Source organism: Eurosta solidaginis, chromosome 4 (genome assembly GCF_040869045.1).
Source record: "Eurosta solidaginis isolate ZX-2024a chromosome 4, ASM4086904v1, whole genome shotgun sequence".
In the NCBI taxonomy this organism is placed as follows: domain Eukaryota; kingdom Metazoa; phylum Arthropoda; class Insecta; order Diptera; family Tephritidae; genus Eurosta; species Eurosta solidaginis.
The window spans coordinates 246,511,347-246,532,731 of record NC_090322.1 but is presented as its reverse complement, the minus strand read 5'-3'; the positions used below and the strand labels follow the sequence as shown (position 1 = coordinate 246,532,731).

At 38.5% G+C, this 21,385-nt stretch overlaps 1 protein-coding gene across 14 annotated transcripts in view; it reads right to left on the bottom strand.

Moving 5' to 3' along the window:
* Positions 1 to 21,385, bottom strand: part of sd (TEA domain transcription factor 1 homolog scalloped) — a 486,093-nt gene that overhangs the window by 258,963 nt on the left and 205,745 nt on the right. The window lies entirely within an intron of this gene.

The following is a 21,385-nucleotide window of genomic DNA, read 5'->3' as shown; positions in this document are numbered from 1 at the left end:
AATTAACTCCAAAAAGAAAAATCATGGGCATTTCAAAGTGGGATTTTAAAAAATTTGTCCCTACGACCCAAAGGCGGGGACATCAGAATTCGTTTTAGAGGTATGGTTCCTTCGGCAAAGTTTCTTATTTTGATCCCTAGAATATGATTTTCACAGAGCAATGGGCGATTTTTTTACCTCCCCAGGGTGGAATGAACGAGAATGAGAAAATGCATTACAAACAAATAAGGAAGGCTAAGATCGGGTGTAACCAAACATTACATACTCAGCTGCCAAATTACAGCTTGAAAAACTTTAAATTACCTTCTTTCAAAAGTGGGCGGTGTCACGCCCATTGTCCAAAATTTTACTAACTTTCTATTCAGTGCCTTAAGATCAACCCACCTACCAAGTTTCATCACTTTATCCGTCTTTCGTAATGAATTATCGCACTTTTTCGGTTTTTTCAAAATTTCCGATATCGTAAAAGTGGGCGTGGTTATAGTCAGATTTCGTTCATTTGAAATAGCGATCTGAGATGAGTGCCCAGGAACTTACATACCATTAAGATACCTCAAAATTTACTCAAGTTATCGTGTTTACGGACAGACGGACGGACGGACGGACATGGCTAAATGAATTTATTTTTTCGCCCACACCATTTTGACATATAGAAGTCTATTCTCGATTAGTTTATGCCGTTACGGGGTACCGTTATGCGAAAAAAAATTAATATACTCTGTCAGCTCTGCTCAGCTGAGTATAAAAATAACAAAAATGTGCAACAGTAACGGAATTTCACTAACACAAACTAAACAAATAAAATTATATTCACTAGATACAGAGACCTTATTAGTTAAATATTTAATAATGGTAAATATTCATATCTCTTATCAAACTAACATCATTAAAAAACCAAACTCTCATCCAATCTAGCAAGTAAATCATCAAACTACAACATCAACAACAATACTTTTCAATGTATGCATATAAAATGCATTTTAATATGTATTTTCTTTTGGTCACAAGTTTGCAAAAGATCACAGCTTTAAATGTATGTACATCAGGATGGTCATTATGAATCAAACAACCGATTTTTTCTAAACTCACTCCTTCAGATCGTAATACCTAGGACAAAAAAATCACACATAAATTTTGGACCAGATTAGAGACGGCTAAGAGGTGTTAAAATTGAGATTTTATTTTTCGATTTCTAGTACCCAAAATCGTTCAGAGTTTAGCTTGCGATATCGCATATAAATTCTGGTGCGATCCAAACTCAGACTACCTTAAGAAGAGGCAGTATATAAAAATCTGAGCGTGACCTACTGTATGACACCTCTTATCTCTTTCTTATTGGGACCAAAGTTTGAGTGATATCACCAACTATGGTATTATTGCTTTTGGGCATTAGAAATCACATAAACTTACTTAATTATTTTGTGTCCCTATCACGGTTGCCACACCATGTTTTCATTTGGGACATAAAATTCATCGACAAAAAGGTCTAAATCTCAGAAAAAATACCAAATTTTTGATTTATGTGATTGTGATACAAGCAATTCGGCAATCTACAACAGTGTCGTAGTCGTTGTCAAATATAATATTTCAGGATGTTTCCATGGTTTCCTATATATTTTAATAAACATAGCGAATAGGAGACTTTACTTTAAATCAAGCATTAGTCCCAGCATTACTTTGTTCTCTTCCAAGCAGTTTTGGAAATACTATTTTTATTGGTGCTTACTATTTCTTTTGAAAATTGAAATTTCATACCAGAGCCTAGATTCAGTAAGTGGGATTTTTGAAAAACTTCCAGGCTTCAGATTAAAAAATCGAACATTTTAGAAGTTTCAACTTTGCTATAATGAACCTGATTACATTTAAGTAGGTACTAGAAATTAGTTAACAGTGTTGTTATTGAAGTTTATGGAGTTCTGTACCTACGGACGGGAATAAAACACAAAATACTTCTTCCGAAATCCAATCTTTTTGATATTTGCTTCAAAATCTGATAATAAAAGTAAATTTGTTCAATGGTTATAAAGTTACCGCTTTCGAGAAGTATTCCTGTATTACTTATGGGTAAAATATTTCTTATGCCAAGACACTTAGTTTGCAGGTATTCTGCGTGCCTTAACACCACAATACTCCTGGAATTCCTTGAACCCATTGAGCTACTTTGAACTGTGTTAGAAAGTTCTAAATATCGACGTTTACATAGTAGAATTTTCTCTATGTATTCCTTCATGAAATCTCAATATCTGTCTGCACGCTTGAACATAAATTAAGTGACTGGCAAGCAAACCAAACATAAAACCAATTAGTTTCATTATTTACTTAGTTTTCAGTTTAAATTTTAACTCGACGGACATCGTAATGGCTCCATCAGTGGCAAGTGTTTGACAACCAATCGAAATATCTGGATACTAAAACAAGATTTATTTCTGATAAGTCCGTGTGATGTGTTTGCCCTTAGATCCAGCACTTTTCTTATTAATGTCTCGCCTAAAATATCTCCTAGGTGAAATGTCATTGTTCTGCTACATTTTATTGACTGAGCCATTTTTTGTGGTAAGAATTCCATGAAATTAAATTGAAAATTATATGTGGGTTAATGAAAATGTGCCAAATGTTGTGGACAGAGTTGTGAATTTTAACCTCAGTGAAAAAGAAAGAAAAGTGCAAAAATCGTGGCTACTGCCACAAGGACCAAAAAATAAAAAAAAGGGACCAGCGGACCAAATGGCAATGGAAGGGACCATTTTTAGTCCAAATGGGCCAAAGTGGCAACCGTGATCTCTTAAGAGTAATCTTAACTTGACCCATTTGACCCAAAACACTCTTCAACTGTCTCAAATCAGGACCAACATTTTTGACCAAGGTTTACCATATGAAGGTGTGAGATAGGAAAGGATCATTTTAAATCAGTATTAAAACTTACTTACTTACTTAATTGGCGCTTAACCGTCTAAACGGTTATGGCCGTCCAACAAGGCGCGCCAGTCGCTCCTTTGCTCCGCCAACCGGCGCCAATTGGTCACACCAAGGGAGTTTAAATCGTTTTCCACCTGGTCTTTCCAACGGAGTGAGGGCCGCCCTCTACCTCTGCTTCCATAGGCGGGTTCCGATAAAAACATTTTCTTGGCCATATCATCATCTTTCATTCACATAACATGGCCTAGGCACCGCAGCCGCTGCGTTTTAATTCGCTGAACTATGTTGATGTCTGCGTATAGCTCGTACAGCTCATCATTAAATCTTATTCGGTACTCCCCATCGTCAACGCGTAGAGGTCCATAAATCTTTCGAAGAACTTTTCTCTCGAACACTCCCAGAGCCGCTTCATCTGCTGTTGTCATGGTCCATGCTTCTGCCCCATATTACAGGACGGGTACGATAAGTGACTTGTAGACTATGATTTTCGTTCGCCGAGATAGGACTTTACTTTTCAATTGCCTAGCTAGTCCAAAGTAGCATTTATTGGCAAGATTGATTCTTCGCTGAATTTCAGTGCTGATATTGTTGCTAGTGTTGATGCTGGTTCCCAAATAAACGAAGTCTTTTACTATTTCGAAATTATGGCTGCCAACAGTAGCGTGGTTGCCAAGGTGCGTATGCGCTAACTCTTTGCTCGATGACAGAAGGTACTTCGTTTTGTCCTCATTCACCATCAAACCCATCTTTACCGCTGCTTTTTCCAGTTTGGATTAATCAGAACTAACAGCGCGGGTGTTTAGGCCGATGATATCAATGTCATCAGCATATGGCAGTAATTGCACGTTTTTATAGAATATTGTTACAGTGCGGTTGAGTTCTGCAGCTAGTATAATTTTCTCCAGCATCAAATTAAAGAAATCGCACGATAGGGGGTCACCCTGTTTGAAACCTCGTTTAGTTTCGAACGGCTCCGAGAGGTCCTTCCCAATTCTGACTGAGCTGATGGTGTTGCTCAACGTCATTTGCACAGCCGTATAAGTTTTGCGGGGAAACCAAATTCAGGCATAGCGGCATATAGGCAGCTCCTTTTCGTGCTGCCGAAGACGGCTTTAAAGTCGACGAAGAGGTGATGTGTGTCGTTTCTCTTTTCACGAGTTTTTTCCAAGATTTGGCGCATTGTGAGTATCTGGTCGATCGTAGATTTACCAGGTCTGAAGCCGCACTGATAAGGTCCAATCTGCCGGTTCACGGTGGGCTGATTCCACGATAGTTGGTGCATTTTGCAGTATCCTCCTTCTTGTGGACTGGGCAAGGAACACTTAGATTCCAATCGTCGGGCATGCACTCATCCGCCCATATTTTGCTATGAAGCTGCTGCATGCGCCTTACCAACTCCTCGCCGCCATACTTGAATAGCTCCGCAGGCAATCCATCAGCGCCCATGGCCTTGTTGTTTTTCAATCTTGTTATTGATATTCTAACTTCGTCACAATCGGGCGGGGGGACATATATTCCATCATCATCGATTGCGGAATCGGGTTCATCATCTCTGCGCGGTGAATCGCTGCCTCCATTTAGGAGAGCAGGGAAGTGTTCCCTCCATAATCTAAGCACTCTCTGGACATCAGTTATGGGTTGTGCACAAAAAAAAAGGACTATCATTATTTATGTTTGTACATCTTCAAAGCTTTCACAGCATTTCAGATATGCATTTGTGCATGTGTAAAACTACGCTGCCCTATTCAATATCTAAAGGCAGAACTCCATTGAAAGCCTCAGGGGCGTTCCAGTCATTGAAAAATTTCAATTTGCATTGAAAAATTACACTTGGCGCGCTATGCCTCCGAGCTTCTCCCCAAAACCTTCGGGGAGTGTCTTTATCGTTAATACAAAAACAACAACAACACCAGACTATAATAGTTCATCAACGATAAGTAAAGCTTGAATTCCCGGGTCCAGATGCTTATCAGATAGTGGTTGAAAATATACCATGAATTTTAAGTTAAAGCCCCAACGGTAAAAGCTGCATTAAATTCTATGCAGTGATTTTTGAGCGATGCGCTTTCAAGAGTAGACTTAAATAGACCGAGACACAAAGAAAAATTTTGGAAACTGGTCAGTGTGACGTAGGGTCGGTTTTCGACTACCTGTAAATGTGGGGATTATGCAACTGGCAGATAAGTTATCGGCATGATAAATTCGATTACACCTTCTCAACGCCCTGTTAAGTATTTGTTAAATTAGTGAAGAAGTGTGGCAGCGTTGCCAATGAATGCAAAAGAGACTGTAAAAATTAATTGTAAACAGTAAATATTTTGTAATTTATTTAATATTTTGGGAAATTTTTAAATAACGTGACATCAGGACGGACAAGGCGACAGCTGTTTCGATTATATCTTGTAAATCTCTTCAAAGCTTTTTCTCCCGGGAGTGGGATTTGAAGGCAATGGGGATAAGGTTTACAACAACTAAGGCATGACGAGGCCGAATGCGTTTGTCACATTTCAACCATCGTAGGAGTGCGGTTACGAATCCTACTCCCGGCAGAAAAAGCTTTGAAGAGATTTACAAGATTTAATCGAAACAGCTGTCGCCTTGTCCGTCCTGATGTCACGTTGTTTAATTTTTTCCCAAATTATTAAATAAATTATAAATTTAAAAAAATTGCTTCAAATAAATGTTTTCTTACATTTAAAGCAATAAGGGTAATCCCCGCTTAAAATTGCATACAATAAATATTTTGTTTAAAAACCATGTGCATCTTTGGCAAAAGGTAATAAGAGGTAAATGTAAAAAGAAGAAACAATGAAATTGCACATTTTATTGTAAACAGATTAGCCCAAAATTTAAATTTTTTGGGAGAAAGTATACAAAGATTTACTTTTCAATAGAGTTCCACTATAATACTAAATATTTTAGTCTTCTTGGGTATTCCATAAATGTCAGGGTAATCTCGTCAGCTAGTTACCTTCGTGGCTCATAAAATCTAAAAAATTAAAATTTCGAGTTGAATCAGTTTACGATAAAACGTGCGAAATATTTCTTGAAAAGTTAGTGGAAAAATTAAAAAAACTTAAGGGCCCATTACTGATAGTTAGCATAGACTTGACTTGACTTGGCGTAAACTTGGCAACTTAGCCTTGATTATACTCCACTTAGCGCATACAATCTGGCATCATAAACAATAAATGTCAATTTGTATGACAAAATGTCAAAATGAAATAGAAACAAACAAATGCCATCTCAAAATGTAAACGTCACTTAGAACTTACATAGAAAATCAAAATTCAACAGACTTCTAAGTCAAGTTAAGTGTTGCTAAGTTTTGACTAAACAGTAACATGCAATGTTCATTTAATAGAACTGTAAGTGACAGTTCTCAAGCCAAGTCAAGTCTATGCTAAGTATCAGTAATGGGGTCTTTAATATAAATCCAAACAAAGTGACGTAAAACAAGAAATAAAAAAACGGCACGTGGCAATCAGCTGTTTCTTGGAGGTAAGCAAAGCAGATCGCGCTGTCGAGTCGCCAAAATTTAACGAGTCGTTAGACCGCCTATTAAATTTATCGAAGGATATATCGAACGGGCAATGCAGAAAATAAAATTGCCTTTAAAGCACAGTTACATTTTAGCAAGCAGTCGAGAAAATGGCCCTTAGTTATAATAATAATGACCTCTGCTATCATTTGTTAAGACATATCCCTTTTCAAAAATCCATTTTTTTTTTCAATAAACTAAACTTTTTTATTTATATTTTAAAATAAAGTCCAGGTTTTTTCTTTTTTTTATAGATTTTCGAATTTTTTTATTATTTGCTCGATTATTAGTTGTAGAGCAAATTTATTCTACTATTCGTGGTTTAGTGTAAAACTTTGATTAAAGGCGCCACCACAGTTAATCGATTTCATATATACCAAATTAATTTAAAGCTATTTCCTTTTATTTGAGCTTTTTTCGAAGCAAATTGGTCCAAATCGATTATTATACGCAATAAATAAGCTTTAAAGGTAAAAGGAAGTTGTCTTCATCAAAGCTTCAATTAGTTAATGGCCGAAATTGTAAAATAAAACCAATTTGTTGGTATAATAGAGAGATAAAAGTTAAGCAATAACCAAATATTGATAAAACTTAACCGCATCACATTCAGCAAACAAAAACTAAATAAGAGTATAATAATTTTGTCCAGTATGCCCATTATAATTAAACATAAACGAGTAAGAAAGTCTAAGTTCGGGTGAAACCGAACATTATATACCCAGCTGTGCACTTGAAATGCTGTTGTTGTTTGCTTTGTGTGGTTAATTTGTGTTACAAGGCTGCGCAATAATACATATTGTGGCGAATATTATCATCACTATGCTGTTAGTATATAATCACAACAACAAAAACAGCAAGCAGTCACACTTATATACATATACACATTAAAGCAAGCAGCCACGCTTATGTACGAGGCAACGAAGAATATTCCACACACATAACCATCAGCTCGAAGAGAAAAGATATCTCACATACACACATGTAGTCATCAGCTAAGAGCAGAAGTTGTTACTCACACATACACACGCATATTGCTAAATAACCAAGTATGCGATATAACTGTTCCATGTCTAGACCTTAGGAGAAATATGCGAACGAGGCAACAGAGAGTGTAAAAGCAGCGCAAGCTGAAGAATAACTAACCAGTTTGATTTAAACATGCTATTACTTGTGAAGTGAAGTATAATTGTGAAGTACTACTCCCAAAGTAGGCTAATAAAGATCATTTTGTAATACTGAATATTGGAGTAATTTATTTGACAATTTAGCGATTCGAACGTTAGCAGAAGATGTATGTTATTAGGAATTTACCAAATGGTTCTACTCTGAATTCATTTTCGTTCAAATAAAGCAAAAAGGGTATAGAGGGTACCACTAATGTCGGTGAGCCTTAAAAAATGCAGTTTTCCTTCAGATATGGGGATTTCCCTACTGTTTATTGTAAAACAAAAGATGTAACAGAACATTCGCTCATTTTCAGAGCAAACAGATGAAAGTATGAAAAAAATGTTTATGCCATATTTCGTTCGGATTGGGAGATTGTTGTTCGACTTATGGCATTAAAAGTATTTTGGAAAGGGTAATAAAAATAATAAGTATAATAATAAATATAATAATAAATAGTAATAAAAAAGCGGCGGCTTAAAAACATTTTCAAAATTTGTTTAAGTTTGTTTCTTAGCTCTACCATACCAATACTGTGGTAGAATATCAGTCAAATGTAGATAAATACCATAGAGTTATTGCAAAATTTGTTAAAGTTTGACCTTTAGGAAAATTGGGCGTGGTTTTTAACCGATTTTTATTATCTTCACTCAGTTTATATAATTTGGCAAGACTATTGCTACTGCCAAATTTCAATGTAATATCTTTAACGGCTTTTGATTTACGGCTTGCTGAACCACCAAATTTTTTTTTTTTTAATGTGGATGTTGCCACGCCCATATTGCTAAATATTTTGGCACTTATGGTTTGCAACATAAAACCAACCCACCTACCAAATTCCATTAGCTTAGCGGTATTCGTTTTTGAATTATCTCATTTTTTATAAAATTTCAATATCAGAAAAGTGGGCGTGGTTTCGCTCATTTTCAATACCAAATGGATTCAGATAAGCCCGTATACAGAATTTGGTGAAGATATCTCAATTTTTGCTCAAGTTATCGTGTTAACGGTGAACAGACGGACGGACGGACGGACATGGCTTAATCAAATTTTTTTCGGTACTGATGATTTTGATACCTGGAAGTATATATCTATCTCGATTCCTTTACACTTATACAGCCAACCGTTATCCAATCAAAATTATATACAAGTACAGCTGGGTATAAAAACACGAATTATATTCATAAGCCTAAAATTTCTTAAAAGGTGTGAAATTGTCCGCCGAATATTATGACTTCTGTTTGACTGATGGTCAAAGGCAACAAGAATGGTAGCCTACGACAAAATAAATGGCAAAATGCTGCAGGAAGAATGGTAGTTTAAAACGCAGCAGCATTCGTTGCAGATATGACCAACTCCAAGCAAGGGAGCAAAGCGTATCTACAAGTCATTGCTACCTACCCACCGACTATGGAGCTCATACTTTATACGCTAAGCTTGTCATATGTGAAACTGCAATTCGACAAGGAATTCAATGTAGTTGTGTGAATTTTATGGAAGTGGAATGAAGTGAAATGCATTTAAAGTGACTAAAAGGCATGAAAATAATATTTTCTAGATGCAAATCGATTTTGTTTTTGCTATATGCATGACTATAGCAATTTTTTTCAAAAGTTACTAAATCTTACCATAAGTGCATTATGCGACAAAATTTTCAAAAGTGAAATCTGTGATAGGGCAAGTTTTGATAGAAACCACGTAGTACACAAAAAAAAAAAAAGAAACAAAAAAAAAACAGAAGTAAAAAAACTTGAGAAACGAATACAGATTAATTGAAAATTTTAAAGAATCTCCAAAATGTTGGACGCGTTCATATATCTCTTAAATATTTAGGTATACTGATTTGAAACAACAAGGCGGGCGCTGATGGATTCCCTGCGGAGCATTTCAAATACGACGACAAAGAGTTGGTATGGCGCATGCATCACCTTCTTTGCAAAATATGGTCGGACAAGTGCATAATCGACGAGAGACAAGAAGAGGGATCCTGCGAGCTGTGCCAACTATCGCGAAATCACCCTTTTAATATCGTATTTAAAGTTCTGTCAAGCGTATTGTGCGAAACATTGAAACCCATCGTGAATCGGCTGATTGAACAATATCAGTGCGGCATCAGACCTGAAATCCACCATCGACCAGGTTTTCGCTATACGCCAAATCTAATATCATAGGCTTTGCAGCCACGCGCTTTTGTCCAAGTCGTTCCTGCTTGATGGACTTTTGATTCCTCCCAAACGGATTGTGATGTTAATCGTCGATTTAGCGAATGTTGCACACTGCTTTGTCAACTTATCGGCCTTTTCTTTACTTTCTAATCCTTTATGACAGGGTCCCAGATAGATGTATGCTTCTTTGCATTTCAGAACACTTCTTGGTGAAGTGCTGTATGGGATTTTTGCCTTAATGCCCGTCTGACGCCAATCTGTTGCTTTCTTCAGGGGTAGAATTTCCGCAAGTCAGACGCTGCAGTAATCTGGCAGCCTGTAAGGTATACTTATTTCTGCATCGATACAGTAAACAGCAGATAATATGGATATCAAACGAAAGCTGTCGATGAGAGCTTTAAAGGTCCGATTTCGCTAATTCTTTTGGTAGAATATTCCTTGAAGTACAAGGATGGTTCTTACGGCGTAATTTAAAAACTTTCCTGAAAAAGTCTCTAAAAAAACTTTTCTATACCTCCAAACAAAATATTCGTTATTATACTTTAAAGTCAAGTTTCTTTCCGGGAAGTGGACTAGGGATCGATCTATTCGAACAAACTCTATTCACGATTCGATTTATCTGAAATTTTGTATAGAGGTAGCCTTACCCCTTACAACACATTTTTTTGGGGAATGGACCAGGGACTGTTTGGGAATGGGACTGGGAATAAGGGATGGAGAAGACTAGGGAGAAGTGAAAAGAGGGAAGGAGAGATAGACCGAGAAAGAGATAGTGTTAGACGGAGATAGACTAACCTCACTAAATAAATCGTTCGAAATTTACCTGTTAAATGGTGCGTTGCATTTATTAATACAGGAGAGACACAAACAACAACCAAGTGGCAAGGACGGTGGGAGGCCTAGAGAAATGGGCGTCGAATCTTCACTTTAGTTTGGAACGTAGCTCAGTGGAATGAGCGGAAGCGCGGCGAACTGAACTACCATCTCACGCAGATACTGAGTGGACATGGCGGTTTCAAAGAGTATTTATGGAAGCGTAGGATAGAGTAAGATCCTCTTTGCCCAAGGTGTACCACGGAGTTAGAAAACATAGAACACGTCATGTTCCACTGCCACGTTTTCACAAGTAAAGACTCACCTTGCATAGAGTTTTTGGGGAAGAACCTACCATGATAAATTTAGTATCACAAAATGTGCAACAGGAAGGAATGCTGGACTGCAGTGAGGAAAATGGCATTTATAGTCATGACACGCCTAATGGATGCTGAGAGGGAGCGCAGAGAAATGCGCCGGCGAAGCAGTGGCGATTGAATCGACACTCAGAGCAAATAGCGGGAAAATAGGCGCAGGGACAACAGTAGGCTCTTAAAAAATAAGAAATATGGAACGCCACCCTGAAGTAATGCGAAGGTGGTACTGGGGTGAGTGACGGTTCCAAAATTGGGGTTGTCTTTTAATGGAATTGTGGTGCATTAGGCAAAGAGATGCGGAAAAAGAGAAAAACAGAGGGAAGAGTAAATAAAAAGAAAAAGGAAACGGGGAGTAGGAGAGTTAGAGGTAAAAATTTTTAACAGTTATGCAGACCAAAGTTAGGGCAAAACAAAGTCTGACGGGTTCTGCTTGTACTATATAATAGAAAAAATTTTACGTATACGCACCGGTACCCGTCTTTTCAACTGGTATGGATATTGTAACGAATTTACTGCAATTCCCTTATTTGCAACCTTCTGCTAACGTTCGAATCACTAAAATGTTGAATAAATAACTCCACTATTCGATAATGCAAAATGGCCTTTATTAAAGTACATCAGAATAACACTACTATTGCTCCCCAGATAGCGTCTTAAATCAAACTGATTGTCGCGCATCTACTGCTGCTGCCTTTTATACTGTCTGGTTTCCTCGTTGCATAGTTCTAGGCTTTTCTATTCTAGAATTTACTAGTTAGTTATGTGCTATAAAATTACTACGTTTATAGTTTCTCATATGCGCGTGTATTTGTGAGTGATACTTGCCTACTTTTGGTAGCATCTCAGATATATGCTTGTGTTTGTGCGTTTTCTCTCCGCTGCTTGTATGGGCATATGGGAAAACATAATGATTCATTTGTTGATGTGCATACAAGTCACTGCTTAGTATCGCTTAGAGATGACAGTAACCCTTAATGTTGCTAATATCCGTAACAATATGTTTGCGTGCCATAGATGGGTTTTTAATAAAACAACGTACTTATTTAAGATCCCTTCCTTTGAGAAAACTGATTTCGAAACGAATATTTTCAATACACACAACTTGAAGCATAAATACATCTTATAAAATTTGAAGGTTGTAATACCAAAATGGAACTAATTTAATGCAGTGGAGCAAGAGGAAAATAATGATACAAAATACTGCAAATAACTACAATCGCGTACATATTTCTGACTTCATTTATTTTTGTTGTGTGCATTATTGTATGTAAATTCGTATAAATTTTAATGCGGTTACATTATGAGCTATGATTTCAAAGTTATTTCATTACATATTATTTTAGTATGTTACACAACTGCAGGTGGAAGCCAAAATAAATTCTAGGGCCACATTATGAAATCGAAATGGAAACTAAGAATTATGTTATTTTTTTGCTTTAAACATTTATAATGAATGTGCAAATATTTGTTATTGTGTATTTGGATGCGTTTTTGGTTCGGTGTTAGCGAAGTAAGTTTTTCGAAATCGAAACCGAAATCGGTGGTTGCCGTTGTTGTTGTTGTAGCGATAAGGAAATTCCCCAAAGGTTTTGGGGAGTGTTATCGATGCTTGCGGTCCTTCGCCAGATGCAGATCCGGCACGTTACACTAACAAGCACCATTAAGGTACTAGCCCGACCATCTCGGAAAGGATTTAATATGACCTAATGAAACACCCTAAGCCATCGCCAGAGCCCCAGTATATGAGCTTGAGAATTGGGTAGGAGAAGCTGTACAACACCTTGAATCAATTTGGTATTTTAGTCGCCTCTTGAGACATTGGTATATGCTAAGCCCCCTAACCCGCTTGTGGTCGAAGCGAGGGTATAAAAGATAAACATATATCTGGGTTAATATAAGAAAGATATCGAATGAATTATTATAAATAAAATAATTAAGAATTTTTTTAATCAGCTGTTAAAGGCCACATTTTATTTGACAACACATTCACCTGTTAACGGCCGACATTTCACAAGGAGATTTCGACGTTTACTATCATATTATACAAATACTCTTATATTATACAAATGTTGATCCTCTAGAGAAAGCCTGATACGTGGCGTTATATATAATTTATACTCTAGACTGTATTTATGACCTTCAAATAGAAGACTTTTTCGGAAGCCCTTTCAATTTGCCTTTACACAAGTCAATTTTGGGATCAATTTGCCTAGAGGGTCAACAAAGAGTCACAAAAACTAGACACTCTCCAGAGTCTGACGGAATTTCCGGGAGGGGGTTTAAAAGGACAAAGAAGACTCCCACTCTTTTTCGTGTTTCCACCCAGTGTGCAAGTTAGGCGCTGATGCTCTAAATGCCATAGCAAAAGTGAACGATGCACTCCAGATGGCCGAGACAACTTACCACTACGCAAGACTGATGGAGTTACCGTTCAAGTTAAAAGTCGTAAATGCCTTTTAAATGAGGCATATTTACTAAATGCTCCAGGAACTAGAACGCCCTTTTAAGGTATCACAAAAACTCCTAGATATCTTCGGGGCCTATATGAAAAATCAGTATTTTACATATAAGAGTACCCATGGTCAAAGAAAGGTGCAGATACCAGGCGAATCAGCCGGGGCTCCGAGCAAGAGCCAATTTCTGGAATATTACAGTTGAGCATGTCTACTATTAAAACAACACGAAAATTCCAGCTGGCATAGACTTAACTAAACGTGGCTATGAGCAGCACTCTTCAGCTGGCGACAGCAAGAACAAAGATTGTCTTCACTACGCGGAGGCGAATCATTAATAGTAGTAGGTGCGAAAACTTGCGTGAGCCATGGGAAGTTAATGTTTATTAGGTAGAACTTCAAACATACAGAATGGACGTCTTCAAAATCCTGGTCAGTGCATTGAGCATTTAATACTTCCGCGAAACCCCCTAAAGAAATATACACTTTCGACAGCAGTCCAAATCAAACGGAAGCACGACTTGCAAAGCTGACATCAAAGCTTGGTACCATGCCTAATACTTACACATGACTTTTCGAAATAGAAAGCACAATTTTGTAATATCCCAAGTATGTGCGTATGACTTTTCTAAGTCGAAATCGAAGCCTCGTGTAATAGCCAGGTCAAGCGATTAACTTTACGAAATCTATGCCGGGGCTTCGTAACATCCCTTTCAAATACGGTTGACTTTTCAAAATCGAAGTCGAAGCTCTGTACAATCACTTACACATACGTATGAGTTCTCAAATTTGAATTTGAAGCTTTGTTACATCTCTAACACATGCGCATGGCTTTTTGAATTCGAAATCGAATCTGCATAATATTCCTAACATACATATTTGACCTTTCGAAGTCGAAGCTTAGTAACAATAGCCAAAACAAAACGAATGACTTTTCGAAATCGAAATCAATCCTCTGTAACATCCCCATCACATGCGAATCACTTTTGGAATTCTAAATCGAAGCTCCGTTACATCCCTAACAAATTCTAAAATTTTCAGAAATCGAAGCTGCATGCCTTCCCTAATATCTATGTATGACTTTCTATATCGAAATCGAAGCTCGGTAGCATTCGTAATAGATACGAATGACTTTTTGAATAGGAATAGAAACTTCGAAACATCCCTAATAAAGACATTATTTTATAGGTATTTTCAAGAACTATATAAATATTTGTAATTATATGAAAAATTAGAGTATATTCCATATTTATGTATGTTTGTAATTTAGTACAAAAATATGCAGCACAAACGGAATTCCTCGGCGCTACACTTCATTCGCTATAAAGTTCCCACAATATTACGTTTCCAGCATGACTGACGTGCTACAAAGCGTGGAATAAGATACTTGGCAAAGCTCGGAGTACTCGTACAGAAGCAGAATAAAGTGTACTCGTAGGAAACCCGGCTGATGTAACGGAGTTTTATGCGGCTTGGCGGAAGGGGTGTAGGGTGGCAATAACCAAAAATATTTCATACGCCAATGGACAAAAAGCGCATAATAATAATACAATTTTTCGTTTTTCTTTTTGTTTTTCAGTGAAAAGAAGCACTGAAGAATGAAATAAGAATTAACAAGTAAGGAAGGTTAAGTTCGGGTGTAACCGAACATTACATACTCAGTTGAGAGGTATGGTGACAACATAAGGGAAAATAACCATGTAAGAAAATGAACCGAGGGAAACCCTGGAATGTGTTTGTATGACATGGGTATCAAATGAAAGGCATTAAAGAGTATTTTATGAGGGAGTGGGCCATAGTTCTATAGGTGGACGCCATTCAGGGATATCGCCATAAAGGTGGTTGACTCTAGAATTTGTTTGTACAATATGGGTATCAAAAGAAAGGTGCTAATGAGTATTTTAAAAGGGAGTGGGCCTTCGTTCTATAGGTGTTCGCCTTTTCGAGATATCGCCATAAAGGTGGGCCAAGGGTGACTCTAGAATTCGTTTGAGCAATATGGGTATCAAACGAAAGGAGTTAATGAGTATTTTAAAAGGGAGTGGGCCTTAGTTCTATAGGTGGACGCCTTTTCGAGGTGTCGCAATAAAGGTGGACCAGGGGTGACTTTAGACTTTGTTTGTGCGATATGGGTATCAAATGAAAGGTGTTAATGAGTATTTTTAAAAGGGAGTGGGCCTTCGTTCTATAGGTGTTCGCCTTTTCGATATATCGCCATAAAGGTGGACCAGGGGTGACTTTAGAATATGTTTGTACAATATGGGTATCAAATGAAAGGTGTTAATGAGTATTTTAAAAGAAAGTAATCCTTAGTTCCATAGGTTGACGCCGTTTCGAGATATCGCCATAAAGGTGGACCAGGGGTGACTCTGGAATATGTTTGTACAATATGGGTATCAAAAGAAAGGTGTTAATGAGAATATGTTTGTACGATATGGGTATCAAATGAAAGGTGTTAATGAGTTTTTTAAAAGGGAGTAATCCTTAGTTCCATAGGTGGACGCCGTTTCGAGATATCGCCATAAAGGTGGGCCAGGGGTGACTCTAGAATTCGTTTGTGCAATATGGGTATCAAAAGAAAGGTGTTAATGAGTTTTTTAAAAGGGAGTAATCCTTAGTTCCATAGGTGGACGCCGTTTCGAGATATCGCCATAAAGGTGGGCCAGGGGTGACTCTAGAATTCGTTTGTGCAATATGGGTATCAAACGAAAGGAGTTAATGAGTATTTTAAAAGGGAGTGGGCCTTAGTTCTATAGGTGGACGCCTTTTCGAGGTATCGCAATAAAGGTGGACCAGGGGTGACTCTAGACTTTGTTTGTGCGATATGGGTATCAAATGAAAGGTGTTAATGAGTATTTTTTAAAAGGGAGTGGGCCTTCGTTCTATAGGTGTTCGCCTTTTCGAGATATCGCCATAAAGGTGGACCAGGGGTGACTTTAGAATATATTTGTACGATATGGGTATCAAATGGAAGGTGTTAATGAGTATTTTAAAAGGGAGTAATCCTTAGTTCCATAGGTGGGCGCCGTTTCGAGATATCGCCATAAAGGTGGACCAGGGGTGACCCTAGAATTTGTTTGTACAATATGGGCATCAAACGAAAGGTGCTAATGAGAATTTTAAAAGGGAGTGGGCCTTAGTTCTATAGGTGGACGCCTTTTCGAGGTATCGCAATAAAGGTGGACCAGGGGTGACTCTAGACTTTGTTTGTGCGATATGGGTATCAAATGAAAGGTGTTAATGAGTATTTTTTAAAAGGGAGTGGGCCTTCGTTCTATAGGTGTTCGCCTTTTCGAGATATCGCCATAAAGGTGGACCAGGGGTGACTTTAGAATTTGTTTGTACAATATGGGTATCAAAAGAAAGGTGTTAATGAGTATTTTAAAAGGGCGTGTGCCTTAGTTCTATAGGTGGACGCCTTTTCTAGATATCGCCATAAAGGTGGACCAGGGGTGACTCTAGAATGCGTTTGTACGATATGGGCATCAAACGAAAGGTGCTAATGAGAATTTTAAAAGGGAGTGGGCCTTAGTTCTATAGGTGGACGCCTTTTCGAGGTATCGCAATAAAGGTGGACCAGGGGTGACTCTAGACTTTGTTTGTGCGATATGGGTATCAAATGAAAGGTGTTAATGAGTATTTTAAAAGAAAGTAATCCTTAGTTCCATAGGTGGACGCCGTTTCGAGATATCGCCATAAAGGTGGACCAGGGGTGACCCTAGAATTTGTTTGTACAATATGGGCATCAAACGAAAGGTGCTAATGAGAATTTTAAAAGGGAGTGGGCCTTAGTTCTATAGGTGGACGCCTTTTCGAGGTATCGCAATAAAGGTGGACCAGGGGTGACTCTAGACTTTGTTTGTGCGATATGGGTATCAAATGAAAGGTGTTAATGAGTATTTTTTAAAAGGGAGTGGGCCTTCGTTCTATAGGTGTTCGCCTTTTCGAGATATCGCCATAAAGGTGGACCAGGGGTGACTTTAGAATTTGTTTGTACAATATGGGTATCAAAAGAAAGGTGTTAATGAGTATTTTAAAAGGGCGTGTGCCTTAGTTCTATAGGTGGACGCCTTTTCTAGATATCGCCATAAAGGTGGACCAGGGGTGACTCTAGAATGCGTTTGTACGATATGGGCATCAAACGAAAGGTGCTAATGAGAATTTTAAAAGGGAGTGGGCCTTAGTTCTATAGGTGGACGCCTTTTCGAGGTATCGCAATAAAGGTGGACCAGGGGTGACTCTAGACTTTGTTTGTGCGATATGGGTATCAAATGAAAGGTGTTAATGAGTATTTTTTAAAAGGGAGTGGGCCTTCGTTCTATAGGTGTTCGCCTTTTCGAGATATCGCCATAAAGGTGGACCAGGGGTGACTTTAGAATTTGTTTGTACAATATGGGTATCAAAAGAAAGGTGTTAATGAGTATTTTAAAAGGGCGTGTGCCTTAGTTCTATAGGTGGACGCCTTTTCTAGATATCGCCATAAAGGTGGACCAGGGGTGACTCTAGACTTTGTTTGTGCGATATGGGTATCAAATGAAAGGTGTTAATGAGTATTTTAAAAGGGAGTAATCCTTAGTTCCATAGGTGGGCGCCGTTTCGAGATATCGCCATAAAGGTGGACCAGGGGTGACCCTAGAATTTGTTTGTACATGATGGGCATCAAACGAAAGGTGCTAATGAGAATTTTAAAAGGGAGTGGGCCTTAGTTCTATAGGTGGACGCCTTTTCGAGGTATCGCAATAAAGGTGGACCAGGGGTGACTCTAGACTTTGTTTGTGCGATATGGGTATCAAATGAAAGGTGTTAATGAGTATTTTTTAAAAGGGAGTGGGCCTTCGTTCTATAGGTGTTCGCCTTTTCGAGATATCGCCATAAAGGTGGACCAGGGGTGACTTTAGAATTTGTTTGTACAATATGGGTATCAAAAGAAAGGTGTTAATGAGTATTTTAAAAGGGCGTGTGCCTTAGTTCTATAGGTGGACGCCTTTTCTAGATATCGCCATAAAGGTGGACCAGGGGTGACTCTAGACTTTGTTTGTGCGATATGGGTATCAAATGAAAGGTGTTAATGAGTATTTTAAAAGGGAGTAATCCTTAGTTCCATAGGTGGGCGCCGTTTCGAGATATCGCCATAAAGGTGGACCAGGGGTGACCCTAGAATTTGTTTGTACAATATGGGCATCAAACGAAAGGTGCTAATGAGAATTTTAAAAGGGAGTGGGCCTTAGTTCTATAGGTGGACGCCTTTTCGAGGTATCGCAATAAAGGTGGACCAGGGGTGACTCTAGACTTTGTTTGTGCGATATGGGTATCAAATGAAAGGTGTTAATGAGTATTTTTTAAAAGGGAGTGGGCCTTCGTTCTATAGGTGTTCGCCTTTTCGAGATATCGCCATAAAGGTGGACCAGGGGTGACTTTAGAATTTGTTTGTACAATATGGGTATCAAAAGAAAGGTGTTAATGAGTATTTTAAAAGGGCGTGTGCCTTAGTTCTATAGGTGGACGCCTTTTCTAGATATCGCCATAAAGGTGGACCAGGGGTGACTCTAGAATGCGTTTGTACGATATGGGCATCAAACGAAAGGTGCTAATGAGAATTTTAAAAGGGAGTGGGCCTTAGTTCTATAGGTGGACGCCTTTTCGAGGTATCGCAATAAAGGTGGACCAGGGGTGACTCTAGACTTTGTTTGTGCGATATGGGTATCAAATGAAAGGTGTTAATGAGTATTTTAAAAGAAAGTAATCCTTAGTTCCATAGGTGGACGCCGTTTCGAGATATCGCCATAAAGGTGGACCAGGGGTGACTTTAGAATTTGTTTGTACAATATGGGTATCAAAAGAAAGGTGTTAATGAGTATTTTAAAAGGGCGTGTGCCTTAGTTCTATAGGTGGACGCCTTTTCTAGATATCGCCATAAAGGTGGACCATGGGTGACTCTAGAATTTGTTTGTACAATATGGGCATCAAACGAAAGGTGCTAATGAGAATTTTAAAAGGGAGTGGGCCTTAGTTCTATAGGTGGACGCCTTTTCGAGGTATCGCAATAAAGGTGGACCAGGGGTGACTCTAGACTTTGTTTGTGCGATATGGGTATCAAATGAAAGGTGTTAATGAGTATTTTAAAAGAAAGTAATCCTTAGTTCCATAGGTGGACGCCGTTTCGAGATATCGCCATAAAGGTGGACCAGGGGTGACCCTAGAATTTGTTTGTACAATATGGGCATCAAACGAAAGGTGTTAATGAGTATTTTAAAAGGGATTGGGCCTTAGTTCTATAGGTGGACGCCGTTTCGAAATATCGCCACAAAGGTGGACCAGGGGTGACTCTGGAATATGTTTGTACAATATGGGTATCAAAAGAAAGGTGTTAATGAGTTTTTTAAAAGGGAGTAGTCCTTAGTTCCATAGGTGGACGCCGTTTCGAGATATCGCCATAAAGGTGGACCAGGGGTGACTCTAGAATGCGTTTGTACGATATGGGTATCAAATGAAAGGTGTTAATGAGAATTTTAAAAGAAAGTAATCCTTAGTTCCATAGGTGGACGCCGTTTCGAGATATCGCCATAAAGGTGGGCCAGGAGTGACTCTAGAATTCGTTTGAGCAATATGGGTATCAAACGAAAGGAGTTAATGAGTATTTTAAAAGAGAGTGGGCCTTAGTTCTATAGGTGGACGCCTTTTCGAGGTGTCGCAATAAAGGTGGACCAGGGGTGACTCTAGACTTTGTTTGTGCGATATGGGTATCAAATGAAAGGTGTTAATGAGTATTTTTAAAAGGGAGTGGGCCTTCGTTCTATAGGTGTTCGCCTTTTCGATATATCGCCATAAAGGTGGACCAGGGGTGACTCTGGAATATGTTTGTACAATATGGGTATCAAAAGAAAGGTGTTAATGAGAATATGTTTGTACGATATGGGTATCAAATGAAAGGTGTTAATGAGTTTTTTAAAAGGGAGTAATCCTTAGTTCCATAGGTGGACGCCGTTTCGAGATATCGCCATAAAGGTGGGCCAGGGGTGACTCTAGAATTCGTTTGTGCAATATGGGTATCAAAAGAAAGGTGTTAATGAGTTTTTTAAAAGGGAGTAATCCTTAGCTCCATAGGTGGACGCCGTTTCGAGATATCGCCATAAAGGTGGGCCAGGGGTGACTCTAGAATTCGTTTGTGCAATATGGGTATCAAACGAAAGGAGTTAATGAGTATTTTAAAAGGGAGTGGGCCTTAGTTCTATAGGTGGACGCCTTTTCGAGGTATCGCAATAAAGGTGGACCAGGGGTGACTCTAGACTTTGTTTGTGCGATATGGGTATCAAATGAAAGGTGTTAATGAGTATTTTTTAAAAGGGAGTGGGCCTTCGTTCTATAGGTGTTCGCCTTTTCGAGATATCGCCATAAAGGTGGACCAGGGGTGACTTTAGAATTTGTTTGTACAATATGGGTATCAAAAGAAAGGTGTTAGTGAGTATTTTAAAAGGGCGTGTGCCTTAGTTCTATAGGTGGACGCCTTTTCTAGATATCGCCATAAAGGTGGACCAGGGGTGACTCTAGAATGCGTTTGTACGATATGGGTATCAAATGAAAGGTGTTAATGAGTATTTTTAAAAGGGAGTGGGCCTTCGTTCTATAGGTGTTCGCCTTTTCGATATATCGCCATAAAGGTGGACCAGGGGTGACTTTAGAATATGTTTGTACGATATGGGTATCAAATGAAAGGTGTTAATGAGTATTTTAAAAGGGCGTGTGCCTTAGTTCTATAGGTGGACGCCTTTTCTAGATATCGCCATGAAGGTGGACCAGGGGTGACTCTAGAATGAGTTTGTACGATATGGGTATCAAATTAAAGGCATTAATGAGAGTTTTAAAAGGGAGTGGTAGTTGTATATGTGAAGGCGTTTTCCAGATATCGACCAAAATGTGGACCAGAGTGACCCAGAACATTATCTGTTGGATACCGCT